The sequence below is a fragment of the Ambystoma mexicanum genome, chromosome 1p (assembly GCF_040938575.1).
Source record: "Ambystoma mexicanum isolate Mex_15411 chromosome 1p, UKY_AmexF1_1, whole genome shotgun sequence".
NCBI lineage: Eukaryota > Metazoa > Chordata > Amphibia > Caudata > Ambystomatidae > Ambystoma > Ambystoma mexicanum.
Window position 1 is genome coordinate 857,340,869 of NC_090921.1, and position 26,547 is coordinate 857,367,415.

Genomic DNA, 26,547 nt, shown 5'->3' on the forward strand with positions numbered 1-26,547 from the left:
TGTTCTCTTGCAAGTTGATTGTGTTCTAAGAACACTTGCGGTGTCCTGAAATGTTCGCAAATAAACAAAATGGTGGTGTTCTACCGACGCTGTCCGTATTGTTCGTTGTCAAGTTGAAAGTGTTCTAAGAATTGTCGCGGTGTCCTGAAATGTTCGTAGGGGGTGTCCTGAAGACGCTGTCCGTATTGTTCGCTGGCAAGTTGAATGTGTTCTAAGAACACTCGCTGTGTCCTGAAATGTTCACACATAAAAAAATGGGGGTGTTCTGAGGACGCTGTCCGTATTGTTCGCTGGCAAGTTGAATGTGTTCTAAGAACACTTGCAGTGTTCTGAAATGTTCGTAAATAAACAAAATGGGGGTGTCCTGAGGACGCTGTCCGTATTGTTTGTTGTCAAGTTTAAAGTGTTCTAAGAACACTTGCGGTGTTCTGAAATGTTCGTAAATAAACAAAATGGGGGTGTCCTGAGGATGCTGTCCGTATTGTTCAATGGCAAGTTGAATGTGTTCTAAGAACACTTGCGGTGTCCTGAAATGTTCGTAGGGGGTGTCCTGAAGACGCTGTCCGTATTGTTCTCTGGCAAGTTGAATGTGTTCTAAGAACACTCGCGGTGTCCTGAAATGTTCACAAATAAACAAAATGGGGGTGTCCTGAGGACGCTGTCCGTATTGTTTGTTGTCAAGTTGAAAGTGTTCTAAGAACCCTCGCTGTGTCCTGAAATGTTCGTAGGGGGTGTCCTAAAGACGCTGTCCGTATTGTTCTCTGGCAAGTTGAATGTGTTCTAAGAACACTCGCGATGTCCTGAAATGTTCGCAAATAGAAAAATGGGGTGGTCTGAGGACGCTGTCCATATTGTTCTCTTGCAAGTTGAATGTGGTCTAAGAACACTTGTGGTGTCCTGAAATGTTCGTAAATAAAGAAAATGGGGGTGTTCTGAGGACGCTGTCTGTATTGTTCGTTGTCAAGTTTAAAGTGTGCTAAGATTACTCGCGGTGTCCTGAAATGTTCGTAGGGGGTGTCCTGAAGATGCTGTCTGTATTGTTCGATGGGAAGTTGAATGTGTTCTAAAAACACCTGCGGTGTTCTGAAATGTTCGTAAATAAACAAAATGGGGGTGTCCTGAGGATGCTGTCCGTATTGTTCTTTGGCAAGTTGAATGTGCTCTAAGAACACTCGTGGTGTCCTGAAATGTTCGTAAATAAACAAAATGGGGGTGTCCTGGGAACGCTGTCCGTATTGTTCAATGGCAAGTTGAATGTGTTCTAAGAACACTTGCGGTGTCCTGAAATGTTTGTAGGGGGTGTCCTGAAGACGCTGTCCGTATTGTTCTCCGGCAAGTTGAATGTGTTCTAAGAACACTTGCGGTGTCCTGAAATGTTCGCAAATAAACAAAATGGGGGTGTCCTAAGGACGCTGTCCGTATTGTTCGATGGCAAGTTGAATGTGTTCTAAGAACACTCGCGGTGTCCTGAAATGTTCGCAAATAAACAAAATGGGGGTTTCCTGAGGACGCTGTCCGTATTGTTCGTTGTCAAGTTGAAAGTGTTCTAAGAACCCTTGCGGTGTCCTGAAATGTTCGTAGGGGGTGTCCTGAAGACGCTGTCCATATTGTTCGCTGGCAAGTTGAATGTGTTCTAAGAACACTCGCGATGTCCCGAAATGTTCGCAAATAAAAAAATGGGGGTGTTCTGAGGGCACTGTCCGTATTGTTCTCTTGCAAGTTGATTGTGTTCTAAGAACACTTGCGGTGTCCTGAAATGTTCGCAAATAAACAAAATGGTGGTGTTCTACCGACGCTGTCCGTATTGTTCGTTGTCAAGTTGAAAGTGTTCTAAGAATTGTCGCGGTGTCCTGAAATGTTCGTAGGGGGTGTCCTGAAGACGCTGTCCGTATTGTTCGCTGGCAAGTTGAATGTGTTCTAAGAACACTCGCTGTGTCCTGAAATGTTCACACATAAAAAAATGGGGATGTTCTGAGGACGCTGTCCGTATTGTTCGCTGGCAAGTTGAATGTGTTCTAAGAACACTTGCGGTGTTCTGAAATGTTCGTAAATAAACAAAATGGGGGTGTCCTGAGGACGCTGTCCGTATTGTTTGTTGTCAAGTTTAAAGTGTTCTAAGAACACTTGCGGTGTTCTGAAATGTTCGTAAATAAACAAAATGGGGGTGTCCTGAGGATGCTGTCCGTATTGTTCAATGGCAAGTTGAATGTGTTCTAAGAACACTTGCGGTGTCCTGAAATGTTCGTAGGGGGTGTCCTGAAGACGCTGTCCGTATTGTTCTCTGGCAAGTTAAATGTGTTCTAAGAACACTTGCGGTGTCCTGAAATGTTCGCAAATAAACAAAATGGGGGTGTCCTAAGGACACTGTCCGTATTGTTCGATGGCAAGTTGAATGTGTTCTAAGAACACGTGCGGTGTTCTGAAATGTTCGTAAATAAAGAAAATGGGGGTGTCCTGAGGATGCTATCCGTATTGTTCTCTGGCAAGTTGAATGTGTTTTAAGAACACTCTTGGTGTCCTGAAATGTTCGTAAATAAACAAAATGGCGGTGTCCTGAGGATGCTGTCCGTATTGTTCGATGGGAAGTTGAATGTGTTCTAAGAACACTTGCGGTGTTCTGAAATGTTTGTAAATAAACAAAATGGGGGTGTCTTGAGGACGTTGTCCGTATTGTTCTCTGGTAAGTTGAATGTCTTCTAAGAACACTCGTGGTGTCCTGAAATGTTCATAAATAAACAAAACGAGTGTGTCCTGAGGACGCTGTCCGTATTGTTCAATGGCAAGTTGAATGTGTTCTAAGAACACTCGCGGTGTCCTGAAATGTTCGCAAATAAACAAAATGGGGGTGTCCTGAGGACGCTGCCCGTATTGTTCGATGGGAAGTTGAATGTGTTCTAAGAACACTCGCGGTGTTCTGAAATGTTCATAAATAAACAAAATGGGGGTGTCCTGAGGACGCTGTCCGTATTGTTCTCTGGCAAGTTGAATGTGTTTTAAGAACACTCGTGGTGTTCTGAAATGTTCCTAAATAAACAAAATGGAGGTGATCTGAGGACGCTGTCCATATTGTTCTATGGCAAGTTGAATGTGTTCTAAGAACACTCGCAGTGTCCTGAAATGTTCGCAAATAAACAAAATGGGGGTGTCCTGAGGACGCTGTCCGTATTGTTCGTTGTCAAGTTGAAAGTGTTCTAAGAAACCTCGCGGTGTCCTGAAATGTTCGTAGGGGGTGTCCTAAAGACGGTGTCCGTATTGTTCGCTGGCAAGTTGAATGTGTTCTAAGAACACTTGCGGTGTCCTGAAATGTTCGCAAATAAAAAAATGGGGTGGTCCGAGGACGCTGTCTGTATTGTTCTCTTGCAAGTTGAATGTGTTCTAAGAACACATGTGGTGTACTGAAATGTTCGTAGGGGTGTCCTGAAGATGCTGTCTGTATTGTTCGATGGGAAGTTGAATGCGTTCTAAGAACACTTGCGGTGTTCTGAAATGTTCGTAAATAAACAAAATGGGGGTGTCCTGAGGATGCTGTCCGTATTGTTCTCTGGCAAGTTGAATGTGTTCTAAGAACACTCGTGGTGTCCTGAAATGTTCGTAAATAAACAAAATGGGGGTGTCCTGAGGACGCTGTCCGTATTGTTTGTTGTCAACTTTAAAGTGTTCTAAGAACACTCCCGGTGTCCTGAAATGTTCGTAGGGGGTGTCCTGAAGACGATGTCCGTATTGTTCTCTGGCAAGTTGAATGTGTTCTAAGAACACTTGCGGTGTCCTGAAATGTTCGCAAATAAACAAAATGGGGGTGACCTAAGGACGCTGTCCGTATTGTTCGATGGCAAGTTGAATGTGTTCTAAGAACACTCGCGCTGTCCTGAAATGTTCGCAAATAAACAAAATGGGGGTGTCCTGAGGACGCTGTCCGTATTGTTCGTTGTCAAGTTGAAAGTGTTCTAAGAACACTCGCGGTGTCCTGAAATGTTTGCAAATAAAAAAATGGGGGTGTTCTGAGGGCACTGTCCGTATTGTTCTCTTGCAAGTTGATTGTGTTCTAAGAACACTTGCGGTGTCCTGAAATGTTCGCAAATAAACAAAATGGTGGTGTTCTACCGACGCTGTCCGTATTGTTCGTTGTCAAGTTGAAAGTGTTCTAAGAATTGTCGCGGTGTCCTGAAATGTTCGTAGGGGGTGTCCTGAAGACGCTGTCCGTATTGTTCGCTGGCAAGTTGAATGTGTTCTAAGAACACTCGCTGTGTCCTGAAATGTTCGCACATAAAAAAATGGGGGTGTTCTGAGGACGCTGTACGTATTGTTCGCTGGCAAGTTGAATGTGTTCTAAGAACACTTGCGGTGTTCTGAAATGTTCGCAAATAAACAAAATGGGGTTGTTCTGAGGACGCTGTCTGTACTGTTCGTTGTCAAATTGAAATTGTTCTAAGAACTGTCGCGGTGTCCTGAAATGTTCGTAGGGGGTGTCCTGAAGACGCTGTCCGTATTGTTCGCTGGCAAGTTGAATGTGTTCTAAGAACATTCGCGGTGTCCTGAAATGTTCGCTAATAAACAAAATGGGGGTGTCCTGAGGACGCTGTCCGTATTGTTCGTTGTCAAGTTGAAAGTGTTCTAAGAACCCTTGCGGTGTCTTGAAATGTTCGCAAATAAACAAAATGGGGGTGTCCTGAGGACGCTGTCCGTATTGTTCGTTGTCAAGTTGAAAGTGTTCTAAGAACCCTCGCGGTGTCCCGAAATGTTCGTAGGGGGTGTCCTGAAGACGCTGTCCGTATTGTTCGCTGGCAAATTGAATGTGTTGTAAGAACACTTGCGGTGTCCTGAAATGTTCACAAATAAAAAAATGGGGGTGTTCTGAGGGCACTGTCTGTATTGTTCTCTTGCAAGTTGATTGTATTCTAAGAACACTTGCAGTGTCCTGAAATGTTCGCAAATAAACAAAATGGGGGTGTTCTACCAACGCTGTCCGTATTGTTCGTTGTCAAGTTGAAAGTGTTCTAAGAACTGTCGCGGTGTCCTTAAATGTTCGTAGGGGGTGTCCTGAAGACGCTGTCCGTATTGTTCGCTGGCAAGTTGAATGTGTTCTAAGAACACTCGCTGTGTCCTGAAATGTTCACACATAAAAAAATGGGGGTGTTCTGAGGATGCTGTCCGTATTGTTCGCTGGCAAGTTGAATGTGTTCTAAGAACACTTGCGGTGTTCTGAAATGTTCGGAAATAAACAAAATGGGGGTTTCCTGAGGACGCTGTCCGTATTGTTTGTTGTCAAGTTTAAAGTGTTCTAAGAACACTTGTGGTGTCCTGAAATATTCGTAGGGGGTGTCCTGAAGACGCTGTCCATATTGTTCTCTTGCAAGTTGAATGTGTTCTAAGAACTCTCGCGGTATCCTGAAATGTTCGCAAATAAACAAAATGGGGGTGTCCTGAGGACGCTGTCCGTATTGTTCGTTGTCAAGATGAAAGTGTTCTACGAACCCTCGCGGTGTCCTGAAATGTTTGCAGGGGGTGTCCTGAAGACGCTGTCCGCATTGTTCGCTGGCAAGTTGAATGTGTTCTAAGAACACTCGTTGTGTCCTGAAATGTTCGCAAATAAACAAAATGGGGGTGTCCTAAGGATGATGTCCGTATTGTTCGATGGCAAGTTGAATGTGTTCTAAGAACACTCGCGGTGTCCTGAAATGTTTGCAAATAAACAAAATGGGGGTGTCCTGAGGACGCTGTCCGTATTGTTCGTTGTCAAGTTGAAAGTGTTCTAAGAAACCTTGCGGTGTGCTGAAATGTTTGTAGGGGGTGTCCTGAAGACGCTGTCCGTATTGTTCGCTGGCAAGTTGAATGTGTTCTAAGAACACTCGCGGTGTCCCGAAAATGTATGCAAATAAAAAAATGGGGGTGTTCTGAGGGCGCTGTCCGTATTGTTCTCTTGCAAGTTGAATGTGTTCTAAGAACACTTGCGGTGTCCTGAAATGTTCGCAAATAAACAAAATGGGGGTGTTCTGAGGACGCTGTCTGTATTGTTCGTTGTCAAATTGAAAGTGTTCTAAGAACTGTTGCGGTGTCCTGAAATGTTCGTAGGGGGTGTCCTGAAGACGTTGTCCGTATTGTTCACTGGCAAGTTGAATGTGTTCTAAGAACAATCGCTGTGTCCTGAAATGTTCGCACATAAAAAAATGGGGGTGTTCTGAGGACGCTGTCCGTATTGTTCGCTGGCAAGTTGAAAGTGTTCTAAGAACACTCATAATGTGCGCGGACATTAAAAGTTTCCATAGGCCATAGTTGAAATGTTTGACTCTATGGGTGTGATATACTGAGGTGGTTGTGGCCAGGGCATAGAGTCTTCGGTGCATGGCCATTTGGCAATGCACCCAAGACTCTATGCCCTGGCCACAACCACCACAGCATATCACACTCATAGTTGCTTATAACATTGAGTCAAAAACAAATTTATAAGGAACAAAGTTATAAGCCACCATGGGTGTGATATGCTGCAATGGTTGTACTTATTATAATATACTTACTGTTTGGTTTAGTAACTGGAGTACATGTATTTATTGTTCATTTCTGTGATAAAAGAAAATAGCATGTTACTATTAGTATTTTGTAATGACTTATTAAATTGTATAATCAACATTTTTTTTTTTTGGGCCCTCATATGTAGTAGATTACAAACCAGAGTACTGTGCAATTTGCTCAGTTTCTGTGTTTCTTGCTAAAATCATTGGGTCTATGGGAGAAAATAAAAATCCATGTTGGAATAAAAAAATCATTTTTTTCTGTTATGCTACAGTTTATTTGTTTGTTTGTTTTCAGTGTTCACTTGTTGTTTCTGGCTAATGCTTTATACATTGGCTTGTTGCAGTTTTTTGGAGCAGTAACATATTATTTATTTGTTTGGATATTGTACAATCTTGGAGCAGTTAGATACCAGTAGGCGTATTCTAACTGCCTATTTTTTTGACATATTTTAGTGGTATTGATTTATCAGATTAGTTGTTGTAAAATCTTTGGGCAGTTAGATAGCTTTTGGAATATTCTAACAGTTTATATTTTTTTACTATACATTTACTTAAGGTTTAAGTAGAGTTTAGTTATCAAATTTTGGTTTTAAGAACATTAAATAAGCGTTTGTAAGATCTGCTGGTAATCTCTGCTTTAGAGTAATAGTACTATCATTACATTCAAACCATCCACATTTCTTTTTTATATTTGCAGTGTAGTGCACTGAATTGGTTGTGGCTCCTGCGTGGTAGATTATACCTATTGTTGTGAAGGTTTTCTTACCAAGTGATAACACTCATGGTGTCCTGAAATGTTCGTAAATAAACAAAATGGGGGTGTCCTGAGGACGCTGTCCGTATTGTTTGTTGTCAAGTTTAAAGTGTTCTAAGAACACTCCCGGTGTCCTGAAATGTTTGTAAGGGGTGTCCTGAAGACGCTGTCCGTATTGTTCTCTGGCAAGTTGAATGTGTTCTAAGAACACTTGCGGTGTCCTGAAATGTTCGCAAATAAACAAAATGGGGGTGTCCTAAGGACGCTGTCCGTATTGTTCGATGGCAAGTTGAATGTGTTCTAAGAACACTCGCGGTGTCCTGAAATGTTCGCAAATAAACAAAATGGGGGTGTCCTGAGGACGCTCTCCGTATTGTTCGTTGTCAAGTTGAAAGTGTTCTAAGAACTGTCTCGGTGTCCTGAAATGTTCGTAGGGGGTGTCCTGAAGACGCTGTCCGTATTGTTCGCTGGCAAGTTGAATGTGTTCTAAGAACACTCGCTGTGTCCTGAAATGTTCACACATAAAAAAATGGGGGTGTCCGGAGGACGCTGTCCATATTGTTCGCTGGCAAGTTGAATGTGTTCTAAGAACACTTGCGGTGTTCTGAAATGTTCGTAAATAAACAAAATGGGGGTGTCCTGAGGACGCTGTCCGTATTGTTTGTTGTCAAGTTTAAAGTGTTCTAAGAACACTCGTGGTGTCCTGAAATGTTCGTAGGGGGTGTCCTGAAGACGCTGTCCATATTGTTCTCTGGCAAGTTGAATGTGTTCTAAGAACACTTGCGGTGTCCTGAAATGTTCGTAATGGGTGTCCTGAAGACGCTCTCTGTATTGTTGTCTGGCAAGTTGAATGTGTTCTAAGAACACTCTTGGTGTCCTGAAATGTTCGTAAATAAACAAAATGGGGGTGTCCTGAGGATGCTGTCCGTATTGTTCGATGGGAAGTTGAATGTGTTCTAAGAACACTTGCGGTGTTCTGAAATGTTTGTAAATAAACAAAATGGGGGTGTCCTGAGGACGCTGTCCGTATTGTTCTCTGGCAAGTTGAATGTCTTCTAAGAACACTCGTGGTGTCCTGAAATGTTCATAAATAAACAAAATGAGGATGTCCTGAGGACGCTGTCCGTATTGTTCAATGGCAAGTTGAATGTGTTCTAAGAACACTCGCGGTGTCCTGAAATGTTCGCAAATAAACAAAATGGGGGTGTCCTGAGGACGCTGTCCGTATTGTTCGATGGGAAGTTGAATGTGTACTAAGAACACTCGTGGTGTTCTAAAATGTTCGTAAATAAACAAAATGGGGGTGTCCTGAGGACGCTGTCCGTATTGTTCTCTGGCAAGTTGAATGTGTTCTAAGAACACTCGCGGTGTCCTGAAATGTTCGCAAATAAACGAAATGGGGGTGCCCTGAGGACGCTGTCCGTATTGTTCGTTGTCAAGTTGAAAGTGTTCTAAGAACACTCGCGGTGTCCTGAAATGTTCGTAATGGGTGTCCTGAAGACGCTCTCCGTATTGTTGTCTGGCAAGTTGAATGTGTTCTAAGAACACTCTTGGTGTCCTGAAATGTTCATAAATAAACAAAATGGGGGTGTCCTAAGGACGCTGTCCGTATTGTTCGATGGCAAGTTGAATGTGTTCTAAGAACACTCGCGGTGTCCTGAAATGTTCGCAAATAAACAAAATGGGGGTGTCCTGAGGACGCTCTCCGTATTGTTCGTTGTCAAGTTGAAAGTGTTCTAAGAACTGTCACGGTGTCCTGAAATGTTCGTAGGGGGTGTCCTGAAGACGCTGTCCGTATTGTTCGCTGGCAAGTTGAATGTGTTCTAAGAACACTCGCTGTGTCCTGAAATGTTCACACATAAAAAAATGGGGGTGTTCTGAGGACGCTGTCCGTATTGTTCGCTGGCAAGTTGAATGTGTTCTAAGAACACTTGCGGTGTTCTGAAATGTTCGTAAATAAACAAAATGGGGGTGTCCTGAGGACGCTGTCCGTATTGTTTGTTGTCAAGTTTAAAGTGTTCTAAGAACACTCGTGGTGTCCTGAAATGTTCATAGGGGGTGTCCTGAAGACGCTGTCCATATTGTTCTCTGGCAAGTTGAATGTGTTCTAAGAACACTTGCGGTGTCCTGAAATGTTCGTAATGGGTGTCCTGAAGACGCTGTCCGTATTGTTGTCTGGCAAGTTGAATGTGTTCTAAGAACACTCTTGGTGTCCTGAAATGTTCATAAATAAACAAAATGGGGGTGTCCTGAGGATGCTGTCCGTATTGTTCGATGGGAAGTTGAATGTGTTCTAAGAACACTTGCGGTGTTCTGAAATGTTTGTAAATAAACAAAATGGGGGTGTCCTGAGGACGCTGTCCGTATTGTTCTCTGGCAAGTTGAATGTCTTCTAAGAACACTCGTGGTGTCCTGAAATGTTCATAAATAAACAAAATGAGGATGTCCTGAGGACGCTGTCCGTATTGTTCACTGGCAAGTTGAATGTGTTCTAAGAACACTCGCGGTGTCCTGAAATGTTCGCAAATAAACAAAATGGGGGTGTCCTGAGGACGCTGTCCGTATTGTTCGATGGGAAGTTGAATGTGTTCTAAGAACACTCGCGGTGTTCTAAAATGTTCGTAAATAAACAAAATGGGGGTGTCCTGAGGACGCTGTCCGTATTGTTCTCTGGCAAGTTGAATGTGTTCTAAGAACACTCGCGGTGTCCTGAAATGTTCGCAAATAAACAAAATGGGGGTGCCCTGAGGACGCTGTCCGTATTGTTCGTTGTCAAGTTGAAAGTGTTCTAAGAACACTCGCGGTGTCCTGAAATGTTCGTAATGGGTGTCCTGAAGACGCTCTCCGTATTGTTGTCTGGCAAGTTGAATGTGTTCTAAGAACACTCTTGGTGTCCTGAAATGTTCATAAATAAACAAAATGGGGGTGTCCTGAGGATGCGGTCCGTATTGTTCGATGGGAAGTTGAATGTGTTCTAAGAACACTTGCGGTGTTCTGAAATGTTCGTAAATAAACAAAATGGGGGTGTCCTGAGGACGCTGTCAGTATTGTTCTCTGGCAAGTTGAATGTCTTCTAAGAACACTCATGGTGTCCTGAAATGTTCATAAATAAACAAAATGAGGATGTCCTGAGGACGCTGTCCGTATTGTTCAATGGCAAGTGGAATGTGTTCTAAGAACACTTGCGGTGTCCTGAAATGTTCGCAAATAAACAAAATGGGGGTGTCCTGAGGACGCTGTCCGTATTGTTCGATGGGAAGTTGAATGTGTTCTAAGAACACTCGCGGTGTTCTGAAATGTTTGTAAATAAACAAAATGGGGGTGTCCTGAGGACGCTGTCCGTATTGTTCTCTGGCAAGTTGAATGTGTTTTAAGAACACTTGTGGTGTCCTGAAATGTTCGTAAATAAACAAAATGGGGGTGTCCTGAGGACGCTGTCCGTATTGTTTGTTGTCAAGTTTAAAGTGTTCTAAGAACACTCCCGGTGTCCTGAAATGTTCGTAGGGGGTGTCCTGAAGACGATGTCCGTATTGTTCTCTGGCAAGTTGAATGTGTTCTAAGAACACTTGCGGTGTCCTGAAATGTTCGCAAATAAACAAAATGGGGGTGACCTAAGGACGCTGTCCGTATTGTTCGATGGCAAGTTGAATGTGTTCTAAGAACACTCGCGCTGTCCTGAAATGTTCGCAAATAAACAAAATGGGGGTGTCCTGAGGACGCTGTCCGTATTGTTCGTTGTCAAGTTGAAAGTGTTCTAAGAACACTCGCGGTGTCCTGAAATGTTCGCAAATAAAAAAATGGGGGTGTTCTGAGGGCACTGTCCGTATTGTTCTCTTGCAAGTTGATTGTGTTCTAAGAACACTTGCGGTGTCCTGAAATGTTCGCAAATAAACAAAATGGTGGTGTTCTACCGACGCTGTCCGTATTGTTCGTTGTCAAGTTGAAAGTGTTCTAAGAACACTCGCTGTGTCCTGAAATGTTCACACATAAAAAAATGGGGGTGTTCTGAGGACGCTGTACGTATTGTTCGCTGGCAAGTTGAATGTGTTCTAAGAACACTCGCTGTGTCCTGAAATGTTCACACATAAAAAAATGGGGGTGTTCTGAGGACGCTGTACGTATTGTTCGCTGGCAAGTTGAATGTGTTCTAAGAACACTTGCGGTGTTCTGAAATGTTCGTAAATAAACAAAATGGGGGTGTCCTGAGGACGCTGTCCGTATTGTTTGTTGTCAAGTTTAAAGTGTTCTAAGAACACTTGCGGTGTCCTGAAATGTTCGCAAATAAACAAAATGGGGGTGTTCTGAGGACGCTGTCTGTACTGTTCGTTGTCAAATTGAAATTGTTCTAAGAACTGTCGCGGTGTCCTGAAATGTTCGTAGGGGGTGTCCTGAAGACGCTGTCCGTATTGTTCGCTGGCAAGTTGAATGTGTTCTAAGAACATTCGCGGTGTCCTGAAATGTTCGCTAATAAACAAAATGGGGGTGTCCTGAGGACGCTGTCCGTATTGTTCGTTGTCAAGTTGAAAGTGTTCTAAGAACCCTTGCGGTGTCCTGAAATGTTCGCAAATAAACAAAATGGGGGTGTCCTGAGGACGCTGTCCGTATTGTTCGTTGTCAAGTTGAAAGTGTTCTAAGAACCCTCGCGGTGTCCCGAAATGTTCGTAGGGGGTGTCCTGAAGACGCTGTCCGTATTGTTCGCTGGCAAATTGAATGTGTTGTAAGAACACTTGCGGTGTCCTGAAATGTTCACAAATAAAAAAATGGGGGTGTTCTGAGGGCACTGTCTGTATTGTTCTCTTGCAAGTTGATTGTGTTCTAAGAACACTTGCAGTGTCCTGAAATGTTCGCAAATAAACAAAATGGGGGTGTTCTACCAACGCTGTCCGTATTGTTCGTTGTCAAGTTGAAAGTGTTCTAAGAACTGTCGCGGTGTCCTTAAATGTTCGTAGGGGGTGTCCTGAAGACGCTGTCCGTATTGTTCGCTGGCAAGTTGAATGTGTTCTAAGAACACTCGCTGTGTCCTGAAATGTTCACACATAAAAAAATGGGGGTGTTCTGAGGATGCTGTCCGTATTGTTCGCTGGCAAGTTGAATGTGTTCTAAGAACACTTGCGGTGTTCTGAAATGTTCGGAAATAAACAAAATGGGGGTTTCCTGAGGACGCTGTCCGTATTGTTTGTTGTCAAGTTTAAAGTGTTCTAAGAACACTTGTGGTGTCCTGAAATATTCGTAGGGGGTGTCCTGAAGACGCTGTCCATATTGTTCTCTTGCAAGTTGAATGTGTTCTAAGAACTCTCGCGGTATCCTGAAATGTTCGCAAATAAACAAAATGGGGGTGTCCTGAGGACGCTGTCCGTATTGTTCGTTGTCAAGATGAAAGTGTTCTACGAACCCTCGCGGTGTCCTGAAATGTTTGCAGGGGGTGTCCTGAAGACGCTGTCCGCATTGTTCGCTGGCAAGTTGAATGTGTTCTAAGAACACTCGTTGTGTCCTGAAATGTTCGCAAATAAACAAAATGGGGGTGTCCTAAGGATGATGTCCGTATTGTTCGATGGCAAGTTGAATGTGTTCTAAGAACACTCGCGGTGTCCTGAAATGTTTGCAAATAAACAAAATGGGGGTGTCCTGAGGACGCTGTCCGTATTGTTCGTTGTCAAGTTGAAAGTGTTCTAAGAAACCTTGCGGTGTGCTGAAATGTTTGTAGGGGGTGTCCTGAAGACGCTGTCCGTATTGTTCGCTGGCAAGTTGAATGTGTTCTAAGAACACTCGCGGTGTCCCGAAAATGTATGCAAATAAAAAAATGGGGGTGTTCTGAGGGCGCTGTCCGTATTGTTCTCTTGCAAGTTGAATATGTCCTAAGAACACTTGCGGTGTCCTGAAATGTTCGCAAATAAACAAAATGGGGGTGTTCTGAGGACGCTGTCTGTATTGTTCGTTGTCAAATTGAATGTGTTCTAAGAACAATCGCTGTGTCCTGAAATGTTCGCACATAAAAAAATGGGGGTGTTCTGAGGACGCTGTCCGTATTGTTCGCTGGCAAGTTGAAAGTGTTCTAAGAACACTCATAATGTCCGCGGACATTAAAAGTTTCCATAGGCCATAGTTGAAATGTTTGACTCTATGGGTGTGATATACTGAGGTGGTTGTGGCCAGGGCATAGAGTCTTCGGTGCATGGCCATTTGGCAATGCACCCAAGACTCTATGCCCTGGCCACAACCACCACAGCATATCACACTCATAGTTGCTTATAACATTGAGTCAAAAACAAATTTATAAGGAACAAAGTTATAAGCCACTATGGGTGTGATATGCTGCAATGGTTGTACTTATTATAATATACTTACTGTTTGGTTTAGTAACTGGAGTACATGTATTTATTGTTCATTTCTGTGATAAAAGAAAATAGCATGTTACTATTAGTATTTTGTAATGACTTATTAAATTGTATAATCAACATTTTTTTTTTGGGCCCTCATATGTAGTAGATTACAAACCAGAGTACTGTGCAATTTGCTCAGTTTCTGTGTTTATTGCTAAAATCATTGGGTCTATGGGAGAAAAAAAAAATCCATGTTGGAATAAAAAAATCATTTTTTTCTGTTATGCTACAGTTGATTTGTTTGATTGTTTTCAGTGTTCACTTGTTGTTTCTGGCTAATGCTTTATACATTGGCTTGTTGCAGTTTTTTGGAGCAGTAACATATTATTTATTTGTTTGGATATTGTACAATCTTGGAGCAGTTAGATACCAGTAGGCGTATTCTAACTGCCTATTTTTTTGACATATTTTAGTGGTATTGATTTATCAGATTAGTTGTTGTAAAATCTTTGGGCAGTTAGATAGCTTTTGGAATATTCTAACAGTTTATATTTTTTTACTATACATTTACTTAAGGTTTAAGTAGAGTTTAGTTATCAAATTTTGGTTTTAAGAACATTAAATAAGCGTTTGTAAGATCTGCTGGTAATCTCTGCTTTAGAGTAATAGTACTATCATTACATTCAAACCATCCACATTTCTTTTTTATATTTGCAGTGTAGTGCACTGAATTGGTTGTGGCTCCTGCGTGGTAGATTATACCTATTGTTGTGAAGGTTTTCTTACCAAGTGATAACACTTGTGGTGTCCTGAAATGTTCGTAAATAAACAAAATGGGGGTGTCCTGAGGACGCTGTCCGTATTGTTTGTTGTCAAGTTTAAAGTGTTCTAAGAACACTCCCGGTGTCCTGAAATGTTTGTAAGGGGTGTCCTGAAGACGCTGTCCGTATTGTTCTCTGGCAAGTTGAATGTGTTCTAAGAACACTTGCGGTGTCCTGAAATGTTCGCAAATAAACAAAATGGGGGTGTCCTAAGGACGCTGTCCGTATTGTTCGATGGCAAGTTGAATGTGTTCTAAGAACACTCGCGGTGTCCTGAAATGTTCGCAAATAAACAAAATGGGGGTGTCCTGAGGACGCTCTCCGTATTGTTCGTTGTCAAGTTGAAAGTGTTCTAAGAACTGTCTCGGTGTCCTGAAATGTTCGTAGGCGGTGTCCTGAAGACGCTGTCCGTATTGTTCGCTGGCAAGTTGAATGTGTTCTAAGAACACTCGCTGTGTCCTGAAATGTTCACACATAAAAAAATGGGGGTGTTCTGAGGACGCTGTCCGTATTGTTCGCTGGCAAGTTGAATGTGTTCTAAGAACACTTGCGGTGTTCTGAAATGTTCGTAAATAAACAAAATGGGGGTGTCCTGAGGACGCTGTCCGTATTGTTTGTTGTCAAGTTTAAAGTGTTCTAAGAACACTCGTGGTGTCCTGAAATGTTCGTAGGGCGTGTCCTGAAGACGCTGTCCATATTGTTCTCTGGCAAGTTGAATGTGTTCTAAGAACACTTGCGGTGTCCTGAAATGTTCGTAATGGGTGTCCTGAAGACGCTCTCTGTATTGTTGTCTGGCAAGTTGAATGTGTTCTAAGAATACTCTTGGTGTCCTGAAATGTTCGTAAATAAACAAAATGGGGGTGTCCTGAGGATGCTGTCCGTATTGTTCGATGGGAAGTTGAATGTGTTCTAAGAACACTTGCGGTGTTCTGAAATGTTTGTAAATAAACAAAATGGGGGTGTCCTGAGGACGCTGTCCGTATTGTTCTCTGGCAAGTTGAATGTCTTCTAAGAACACTCGTGGTGTCCTGAAATGTTCATAAATAAACAAAATGAGGATGTCCTGAGGACGCTGTCCGTATTGTTCAATGGCAAGTTGAATGTGTTCTAAGAACACTCGCGGTGTCCTGAAATGTTCGCAAATAAACAAAATGGGGGTGTCCTGAGGACGCTGTCCGTATTGTTCGATGGGAAGTTGAATGTGTACTAAGAACACTCGTGGTGTTCTAAAATGTTCGTAAATAAACAAAATGGGGGTGTCCAGAGGACGCTGTCCGTATTGTTCTCTGGCAAGTTGAATGTGTTCTAAGAACACTCGCGGTGTCCTGAAATGTTCGCAAATAAACGAAATGGGGGTGCCCTGAGGACGCTGTCCGTATTGTTCGTTGTCAAGTTGAAAGTGTTCTAAGAACACTCGCGGTGTCCTGAAATGTTCGTAATGGGTGTCCTGAAGACGCTCTCCATATTGTTGTCTGGCAAGTTGAATGTGTTCTAAGAACACTCTTGGTGTCCTGAAATGTTCATAAATAAACAAAATGGGGGTGTCCTAAGGACGCTGTCCGTATTGTTCGATGGCAAGTTGAATGTGTTCTAAGAACACTCGCGGTGTCCTGAAATATTCGCAAATAAACAAAATGGGGGTGTCCTGAGGACGCTCTCCGTATTGTTCGTTGTCAAGTTGAAAGTGTTCTAAGAACTGTCACGGTGTCCTGAAATGTTCGTAGGGGGTGTCCTGAAGACTCTGTCCGTATTGTTCGCTGGCAAGTTGAATGTGTTCTAAGAACACTCGCTGTGTCCTGAAATGTTCACACATAAAAAAATGGGGGTGTTCTGAGGACGCTGTCCGTATTGTTCGCTGGCAAGTTGAATGTGTTCTAAGAACACTTGCGGTGTTCTGAAATGTTCGTAAATAAACAAAATGGGGGTGTCCTGAGGACGCTGTCCGTATTGTTTGTTGTCAAGTTTAAAGTGTTCTAAGAACACTCGTGGTGTCCTGAAATGTTCGTAGGGGGTGTCCTGAAGACGCTGTCCATATTGTTCTCTGGCAAGTTGAATGTGTTCTAAGAACACTTGCGGTGTCCTGTAATGTTCGTAATGGGTGTCCTGAAGACGCTGTCCGTATTGTTGTCTGGCAAGTTGAATGTGTTCTAAGAACACTCTTGGTGTCCTGAAATGTTCATAAATAAACAAAATGGGGGTGTCCTGAGGATGCTGTCCGTATTGTTCGATGGGAAGTTGAATGTGTTCTAAGAACACTTGCGGTGTTCTGAAATGTTTGTAAATAAACAAAATGGGGGTGTCCTGAGGACGCTGTCCGTATTGTTCTCTGGCAAGTTGAATGTCTTCTAAGAACACTCGTGGTGTCCTGAAATGTTCATAAATAAACAAAATGAGGATGTCCTGAGGACGCTGTCCGTATTGTTCACTGGCAAGTTGAATGTGTTCTAAGAACACTCGCGGTGTCCTGAAATGTTCGCAAATAAACAAAATGGGGGTGTCCTGAGGACGCTGTCCGTATTGTTCGATGGGAAGTTGAATGTGTTCTAAGAACACTCGCGGTGTTCTAAAATGTTCGTAAATAAACAAAATGGGGGTGTCCTGAGGACGCTGTCCGTATTGTTCTCTGGCAAGTTGAATGTGTTCTAAGAACACTCGCGGTGTCCTGAAATGTTCGCAAATAAACAAAATGGGGGTGCCCTGAGGACGCTGTCCGTATTGTTCGTTGTCAAGTTGAAAGTGTTCTAAGAACACTCGCGGTGTCCTGAAATGTTCGTAATGGGTGTCCTGAAGACGCTCTCCGTATTGTTGTCTGGCAAGTTGAATGTGTTCTAAGAACACTCTTGGTGTCCTGAAATGTTCATAAATAAACAAAATGGGGGTGTCCTGAGGATGCGGTCCGTATTGTTCGATGGGAAGTTGAATGTGTTCTAAGAACACTGGCGGTGTTCTGAAATGTTCGTAAATAAACAAAATGGGGGTGTCCTGAGGACGCTGTCAGTATTGTTCTCTGGCAAGTTGAATGTCTTCTAAGAACACTCATGGTGTCCTGAAATGTTCATAAATAAACAAAATGAGGATGTCCTGAGGACGCTGTCCGTATTGTTCAATGGCAAGTGGAATGTGTTCTAAGAACACTTGCGGTGTCCTGAAATGTTCGCAAATAAACAAAATGGGGGTGTCCTGAGGACGCTGTCCGTATTGTTCGATGGGAAGTTGAATGTGTTCTAAGAACACTCGCGGTGTTCTGAAATGTTTGTAAATAAACAAAATGGGGGTGTCCTGAGGACGCTGTCCGTATTGTTCTCTGGCAAGTTGAATGTGTTTTAAGAACACTTGTGGTGTCCTGAAATGTTCCTAAATAAACAAAATGGGGGTGATCTGAGGATGCTGTCCATATTGTTCGACGGCAAGTTGAATGTGTTCTAAGAACACTCGCTGTGTCCTGAAATGTTCGCAAATAAACAAAATGGGGGTGTCCTGAGGACGCTGTCCGTATTGTTCGTTGTCAAGTTGAAAGTCTTCTAAGAACCCTCGCTGTGTCCTGAAATGTTCGCAGGGGGTGTCCTAAAGACGGTGTCCGTATTGTTCGCTGACGAGTTGAATGTGTTCTAAGAACACTTGCGGTGTCCTGAAATGTTCGCAAATAAAAAATGGGGTGGTCTGAGGACGCTGTCCGTATTGTTCTCTTGCAAGTTGAATGTGTTCTAAGAACACTTGTGGTGTCCTGAAATGTTTGTAAATAAACAAAATGGGGTGTTCTGAGGACGCTGTCTGTATTGTTCATTGTCAAGTTTAAAGTGTTCTAAGATTACTCGCGGTGTCCTGAAATGTTCGTAGGGGGTGTCCTGAGGACGCTGTCCGTATTGTTCATTGGTAAGTTGAATGTCTTCTAAGAACACTCGTGGTGTCCTAAAATGTTCATAAATAAACAAAATGAGGGTGTCCTGAGGACGCTGTCTGTATTGTTCAATGGCAAGTTGAATGTGTTCTTAGAACACTCGCGGTGTCCTGAAATGTTCGCAAATAAACAAAATGGGGGAGTCCTGAGGACGCTGTCTGTATTGTTCGATGGGAAGTTGAATGTGTTCTAAGAACACTCGCGGTGTTCTGAAATGTTCGTAAATAAACAAAATGGGGGTGTCCTGAAGACGCTGTCAGTATTTGTCATGATCACTGCTTCCAAGGAGCCAGGACCAGCCCAACGTCCTTGGAAGCAGGCCCCTAACCCTAATCTTCGGCACCAGCCGGTCCCCACGGGGACCTTTTGGACCTTGTCCTGGCGCCGGTGGCACCAGGCTCATCAGAATCATCGGTCCCGGCACTGGAAGCGCCGGGCTCATAATATGTGTGCAGATGCTTGGGTGGACTTACCTGCAGCAGACCATGCTGCTTACTTACCAGCCACTTAGAAGTCCTCTGTAAACAGGAACTACTTTCTTACCTGGGTGGGGCAGCTCCATTCCCTGGATTGAGCATGGGGAAAGCTTCTGGAACTGGAACTCTTGTCTTACCTAGGCGGGCCGTGGAGGAAGACGCCTCATCACTCCAAGGCTATTTAAACCACACCCGATGGATGAAACTTGCTTTGCGTTATTCTGCATCTGCAGCAGAACGCTCACCGAGTCTGTTCCAGCCTTTCTTCTTCAATCTGCAAGAATCATACTCACCATTCCAGTATCCAGTCGACAGCAGCATCTGCAGAGACAAGAAACAGCAGGTTAGCAAGGCAGTTTTAACTCGCAGTGCTTACTCACCTGATCCATCGGCTGCGGTCATTTCGGCATGCTGTATTTTCGCCTGTGAAGACAAAAGCATTGTCACTACTTACCGGCACTCCGTGAACTCTGGAATTCTTCACGCTGCATCGTCACCTGCGGAGATAAAAGCATTGTATTTACTTACGGGCCTTCCGCGGACTCCGGCGCTGCAAACAAGCTTCTGAAAGACAAAAGAAGAGACATTAGACAGGTATTTACTTACGCCCCTCGCGCTCTTCACAATAGAACACCTGCAAATACTCCGGTGCCTCTTCAGCACGAACTACGCTGCAAGGGAAAGAACAGCTAGAGTGCTTGCATATACTCACGCATTTCCAGGCGCTTTATTTCATCTTCCTCACGAGTCCTGCAAGCAAAAAGGGGAGAAAAGCATCATACGAAGTCCTGTTCAATGTTAACGTGCCTTGCACCTAAAGACTCTAAAAAGACTATAAAGACTAAAAAGGTGTCTGGAAACTCACCGCTCGTGTGATTAACGACGGTAAAGGTCCTCTGAGTCCAAGAGGCCTATGTTTCACCAGTGAAGGAACTGGCAACAGCTCCCTGCATCAGACGCAGATGGAGAGTCCAGCATTCACCTATCTAAGGTGAGCACGTTGACCGGGGGGCCCTACGAAGAAGCTTTTGAGAGAGAGGAAGAGAGACATTAAACAACCCAGACCATTAACCCCTATATTCTTTCATCTGCAGAAACCTCACCCTACGAATCCGTCACACAGTGGGAAGAGGTTCAACCCCAGAAGCCCATCGAGTCCTGCGCATCACCTTTCGAGTCACAGACACCTTCCTGCCACGACCTGCGCCTCCTTGGGAATCAGGTGAGCGTTACAGTATTGTTCTCTGGCAAGTTGAATGTGTTTTAAGAACACTCGTGGTGTTCTGAAATGTTCCTAAATAAACAAAATGGGGGTGATCTGAGGACGCTGTCCATATTGTTCGATGGCAAGTTGAATGTGTTCTACTAACACTCGGGGTGTCCTGAAATGTTCGCAAATAAACAAAATGGGGGTGTCCTGAGGACGCTGTCCGTATTGTTCGTTGTAAAGTTGAAAGTATTCTAAGAACCCTCGCGGTGTCCTGAAATGTTCGTAGGGGGTGTCCTAAAGACGCTGTCCGTATTGTTCGCTGGCAAGTTGAATGTGTTATAAGAACACTCGCGGTGTCCTGAAATGTTTGCAAATAAAAAAATGGGGTGGTCTGAGGACGCTGTCCGTATTGTTCTCTTGCAAGTTGAATGTGTTCTAAGAACACTTGTGGTGTCCTCAAATGTTTGTAAATAAACAAAATGGGGGTGTTCTGAGGACGCTGTCTGTATTGTTCGTTGTCAAGTTTAAAGTGTTCTAAGATTACACGCGGTGTCCTGAAATGTTCGTAGAGGGTGTCCTGAAGATGCTGTCTGTATTGTTCGATGGGAAGTTGAATGTGTTCTAAGAACACTTGCGGTGTTCTGAAATGTTCGTAAATAAACAAAATGGGGGTGTCCTGAGGATGCTGTCCGTATTGTTCTCTGGCAAGTTGAATGTGTTCTAAGAACACTAGTGGTGTCCTGAAATGTTCGTAAATAAACAAAATGGAGGTGTCCTGAGGACGCTGTCCGTATTGTTTTTTGTCAAGTTGAAAGTGTTCTAAGAACCCTCGCGGTGTCCTGAAATGTTCGTAGGGGGTGTCCTGAAGACGCTGTCCGTATTGTTCTCTGGCAAGTTGAATGTGTTATAAGAACACTTGCGGTGTCCTGAAATGTTCACAAATAAAAAAATGGGGGTGTTCTCAGGGCACTGTCCGTATTGTTCTCTTGCAAGTTGATTGTGTTCTAAGAACACTCGCGGTGTCCTGAAATGTTCGCAAATAAACAAAATGGGGGTGTTCTACCGACGCTGTCCGTATTGTTCGTTGTCAAGTTGAAAGTGTTCTAAGAACTGTCACGGTGTCCTGAAATGTTCGTAGGGGGTGTCCTGAAGACGCTGTCCGTATTGTTCGCTGGCAAGTTGAATGTGTTCTAAGAACACTCGCTGTGTCCTGAAATGTTCACACATAAAAAAATGGGGGTGTTCAGAGGACGCTGTCCGTATTGTTCGCTGGCAAGTCCAATGTGTTCAAAGAACACTTGCGGTGTTCTGAAATGTTCGTAAATAAACAAAATGGGGGTGTCCTGAGGACGCTGTCCATATTGTTTGTTGTCAAGTTTAAAGTGTTCTAAGGACACTCGTGGTGTCCTGAAATGTTCGTAGGGGGTGTGCTGAATACGCTGTCTATATTGTTCTCTGGCAAGTTGAATGTGTTCTAAGAACACTCGTGGTGTCCTGAAATGTTCGCAAATAAACAAAATGGGGGTGTCCTGAGGACGCTGTCCGTATTGTTCGTTGTCAAGTTGAAAGTGTTCTACGAACCCTCGCGGCGTCCTGAAATGTTCGCAGGGGTTGTCCTGAAGCCGCTGTCCGCATTGTTCGCTGGCAAGTTGAATGTGTTCTAAGAACACTCGTGGTGTCCTGAAATGTTCGTAAATAAACAAAATGGGGGTGTCCTAAGGACGCTTTCCGTATTGTTCGATGGCAAGTTGAATGTGTTCTAAGAACACTCGCGGTGTCCTGAAATGTTTGCAAATAAACAAAATGGGGGTGTCCTGAGGACGCTGTCCGTATTGTTCGTTGTCAAGTTGAAAGTGTTCTAAGAAACCTCGCGGTGTCCTGAAATGTTTGTAGGGGGTGTCCTGAAGACGCTGTCCGTATTGTTCGCTGGCAAGTTGAATGTGTTCTAAGAACACTCGCGGTGTCCCGAAATGTTTGCAAATAAAAAAATGGGGGTGTTCTGAGGGCGCTGTCCGTATTGTTCTCTTGCAAGTTGAATGTGTTCTAAGAACACTTGCGGTGTCCTGAAATGTTTGCAAATAAACAAAATGGGGGTGTTCTGAGGACGCTGTCTGTATTGTTCGTTGTCAAGTTGAAAGTGTTCTAAGAACTGTCGCGGTGTCCTGAAATGTTCGTAGGGGGTGTCCTGAAGACGCTGTCCGTATTGTTCGCTGGCAAGTTGAATGTTTTCTAAGAACAATTGCTTGTCCTGAAATGTTCGCACATAAAAAAATGGGGGTGTTCTGAGGACGCTGTCCGTATTGTTCGCTGGCAAGTTGAAAGTGTTCTAAGAACACTCATAATGTCCGCGGGCATTAAAAGTTTCCATAGGCCATAGTTGAAATGTTTGACTCTATGGGTGTGATATGCTGCGGTGGTTGTGGCCAGGGCATAGAGTCTTGGGTGCATGGCCATTTGGCCATTTGGCCATGCACCCAAGACTCTATGCCCTGGCCACAACCACCGCAGCATATCACACTCATAGTTGCTTATAACATTGAGTCAAAAACAAATTTATAAGGGACAAAGTTATAAGCCACTATGGGTGTGATATGCTGCAATGGTTGTACTTATTATAATATACTTACTGTTTGGTTTAGTAACTGGAGTACATGTATTTATTGTTCATTTCTGTGATAAAAGAAAATAGCATGTTAGTATTAGTATTTTGTAATGACTTATTAAATTGTATAATCAACATTTTTTTTTTTTGGGCCCTCATATGTAGTAGATTACAAACCAGAGTACTGTGCAATTTGCTCAGTTTCTGTGTTTATTGCTAAAATCATTGGGTCTGTGGGAGAAAAAAAAATCCATGTTGGATTAAAAAAATCACCTTTTTCTGTTATGCTACAGTTTATTTGTTTGTTTGTTTTCAGTGTTCACTTGTTGTTTCTGGCTAATGCTTTATACATTGGCTTGTTGCAGTTTTTTGGAGCAGTAACATATTATTTATTTGTTTGGATATTGTACAATTTTGGAGCAGTTAGATACCAGTAGGCGTATTCTAACTGTCTATTTTTTTGACATATTTTAGTGGTATTGATTTATCAGATTAGTTGTTGTAGAATCTTTGGGCAGTTAGATAGCTTTTGGAATATTCTAACAGTTTATATTTTTTTACTATATGTTTACTTAAGGTTTAAGTACAGTTTAGTTATCAAATTTTGGTTTTAAGAACATTAAATAAGCGTTTGTAAGATCTGCTGGTAATCTCTGCTTTAGAGTAATAGTACTATCATTACATTCAAACCATCCACATTTCTTTTTTATATTTGCAGTGTAGTGCCCTGAATTGGTTGTGGCTCCTGCGTGGTAGATTATACCTATTGTTGTGAAGGTTTTCTTACCAAGTGATAACACTCGTGGTGTCCTGAAATGTTCGTAAATAAACAAAATGGGGGTGTCCTGAGGACGCTGTCCGTATTGTTTGTTGTCAAGTTTAAAGTGTTCTAAGAACACTCCCGGTGTCCTGAAATGTTTGTAGGGGGTGTCCTGAAGACGCTGTCCGTATTGTTCTCTGGCAAGTTGAATGTGTTCTAAGAACACTCGCGGTGTCTTGAAATGTTCGCAAATGAACAAAATGGGGGTGTCCTGAGGACGCTCTCCGTATTGTTCGTTGTCAAGTTGAAAGTGTTCTAAGAACCCTCGCGGTGTCCTGAAATGGTCGTAGGGGGTGTCTTGAAGACGCTGTCCGTATTGTTCGCTGGCAAGTTGAATGTGTTCTAAGAACACTCGCGGTGTCCCGAAATGTTCGCAAATAAAAAAATGGGGGTGTTCTGAGGACGCTGTCCGTATTGTTCGATGGCAAGTTGAATGTGTTCTAAGAACAATCGCGGTGTCCTGAAATGTTCGCAAATAAACAAAATGGGGGTGTCCTAAGGACGCTGTCCGTATTGTTCGTTGTCAAGTTGAAAGTGTTCTAAGAACCCTCGCGGTGTCCTGAAATGTTCGTAGGGGGTGTCCTGAAGACGCTGTCCGTATTGTTCGCTGGCAAGTTGAATGTGTTCTAAGAACACTTGCGGTGCCCCGAAATGTTCGCATATAAAAAAATGGGGGTGTTCTGAGGGCACTGTCCGTATTGTTCTCTTGCAAGTTGATTGTGTTCTAAGAACACTAGCGGTGTCCTGAAATGTTCGCAAATAAACAAAATGGGGGTGTTCTACCGACGCTGTCTGTATTGTTCGTTGTCAAGTTGAAAGTGTTCTAAGAACTGTCACGGTGTCCTGAAATGTTCGTAGGGGGTCTCCTGAAGACGCTGTCCGTATTGTTCGCTGGCAAGTTGAATGTGTTCTAAGAACACTCGCTGTGTCCTGAAATGTTCACACATAAAAAAATGGGGGTGTTCTGAGGACGCTGTCCGTATTGTTCGCTGGCAAGTTCAATGTGTTCTAAGAACACTTGCGGTGTTCTGAAATGTTCGTAAATAAACAAAATGGGGGTGTCCTGAGGACGCTGTCCGTATTGTTTGTTGTCAAGTTTAAAGTGTTCTAAGGACACACGTGGTGTCCTGAAATGTTCGTAGGGGGTGTCCTGAAGACGCTGTCCATATTGTTCTCTGGCAAGTTGAATGTGTTCTAAGAGCACTCGCGGTGTCCAGAAATGTTCGCAAATAAACAAAATGGGGGTGTCCTTAGGACGCTGTCCGTATTGTTCGTTGTCAAGTTGAAAGTGTTCTACGAACCCTCGCCGTGTCCTGAAATGTTCGCAGGGGTTGTCCTGAAGCCGCTGTCCGCATTGTTCGCTGGCAAGTTGAATGTGTTCTAAGAACACTCGTGGTGTCCTGAAATGTTCGTAAATAAACAAAATGGGGGTGTCCTAAGGACGCTGTCCGTATTGTTCGATGGCAAGTTGAATGTGTTCTAAGAACACTCGCGGTGTCCGGAAATGTTCGCAAATAAACAAAATGGGGGTGTCCTAAGGACGCTGTCCGTATTGTTCGATGGCAAGTTGAATGTGTTCTAAGAACACTCACGGTGTCCTGAAATGTCCGCAAATAAACAAAATGTGGGTGTCCTGAGGACGCTGTCCGCATTGTTCGTTGTCAAGTTGAAAGTGTTCTAAGAACCCTCGCGGTGTCCTGAAATGTTCCTAGGGGGTGTCCTGAAGACGCTGTCCGTATTGTTCGCTGGCAAGTTGAATGTGTTCTAAGAACACTTGCGGTGTCCCGAAATGTTCGCATATAAAAAAATGGGGGTGTTCTGAGGACACTGTCCGTATTGTTCGATGGCATGTTAAATGTGTTCTAAGAACACTCGCGGTGTCCTGAAATGTTCACAAATAAACAAAATGGGGGTGTCCTGAGGACGCTGTCCGTATTGTTCGTTATCAAGTTGAAAGTGTTCTAAGAACCCTCGCGGTGTCCTGAAATGTTCGTAGGGTGTGTCCTGAAGACGCTGTCCGTATTGTTCGCTGGCAAGTTGAATGTGTTCTAAGAACACTCGCGGTGTCCCGAAATGTTCGCATATAAAAAAATGGGGGTGTTCTGAGGGCACTGTCCGTATTGTTCTCTTGCAAGTTGATTGTGTTCTAAGAACACTTGCGGTGTCCTGAAATGTTCGCAAATAAACAAAATGGGGGTGTTCTACCGACGCTGTCCGTATTGTTCGTTGTCAAGTTGAAAGTGTTCTAAGAACTGTCGCCGTGTCCTGAAATGTTCGTAGGGGGTGTCCTGAAGACGCTGTCTGTATTGTTCGCTGGCAAGTTGAATGTGTTCTAAGAACACTCGCTGTGTCCTGAAATGTTCACACATAAAAAAATGGGGGTGTTCTGAGGACGCTGTCCGTATTGTTTGCTGGCAAGTTGAATGTGTTCTAAGAACACTTGCGGTGTTCTGAAATGTTCGTAAATAAACAAAATGGGGGTGTCCTGAGGACGTTGTCCGTATTGTTTGTTGTCAAGTTTAAAGTGTTTTAAGAACACTCGTGGTGTCCTGAAATGTTCGCAGGGGGTGTCCTGAAGACGCTGTCCGCATTGTTCGCTGGAAAGTTGAATGTGTTCTAAGAACACTCGTGGTGTCCTGAAATGTTCGTAAATAAACAAAATGGGGGTGTCCTAAGGACGCTGTCCGTATTGTTCGATGGCAAGTTGAATGTGTTCTAAGAACACTCGCGGTGTCCCGAAATGTTTGCAAATAAACAAAATGGGGTGTCCTTAGGACGCTGTCCGTATTGTTCGCTGTCAAGTTGAAAGTGTTCTAAGAAACCTCGCGGTGTCCTGAAATGTTTGTAGGGGGTGTCCTGAAGACGCTGTCCGTATTGTTCGCTGGCAAGTTGAATGTATTCTAAGAACACTCGCAGTGTCCCGAAATGTTTGCAAATAAAAAAATGGGGGTGTTCTGAGGGCGCTGTCCGTATTGTTCTCTTGCAAGTTGAATGTGTTCTAAGAACACTTGCGGTGTCCTGAAATGTTCGCAAATAAACAAAATGGGGGTGTTCTGAGGACGCTGTCTGTATTGTTCGTTGTCAAGTTGAAAGTGTTCTAAGAACTGTCGCGGTGTCCTGAAATGTTCGTAGGGGGT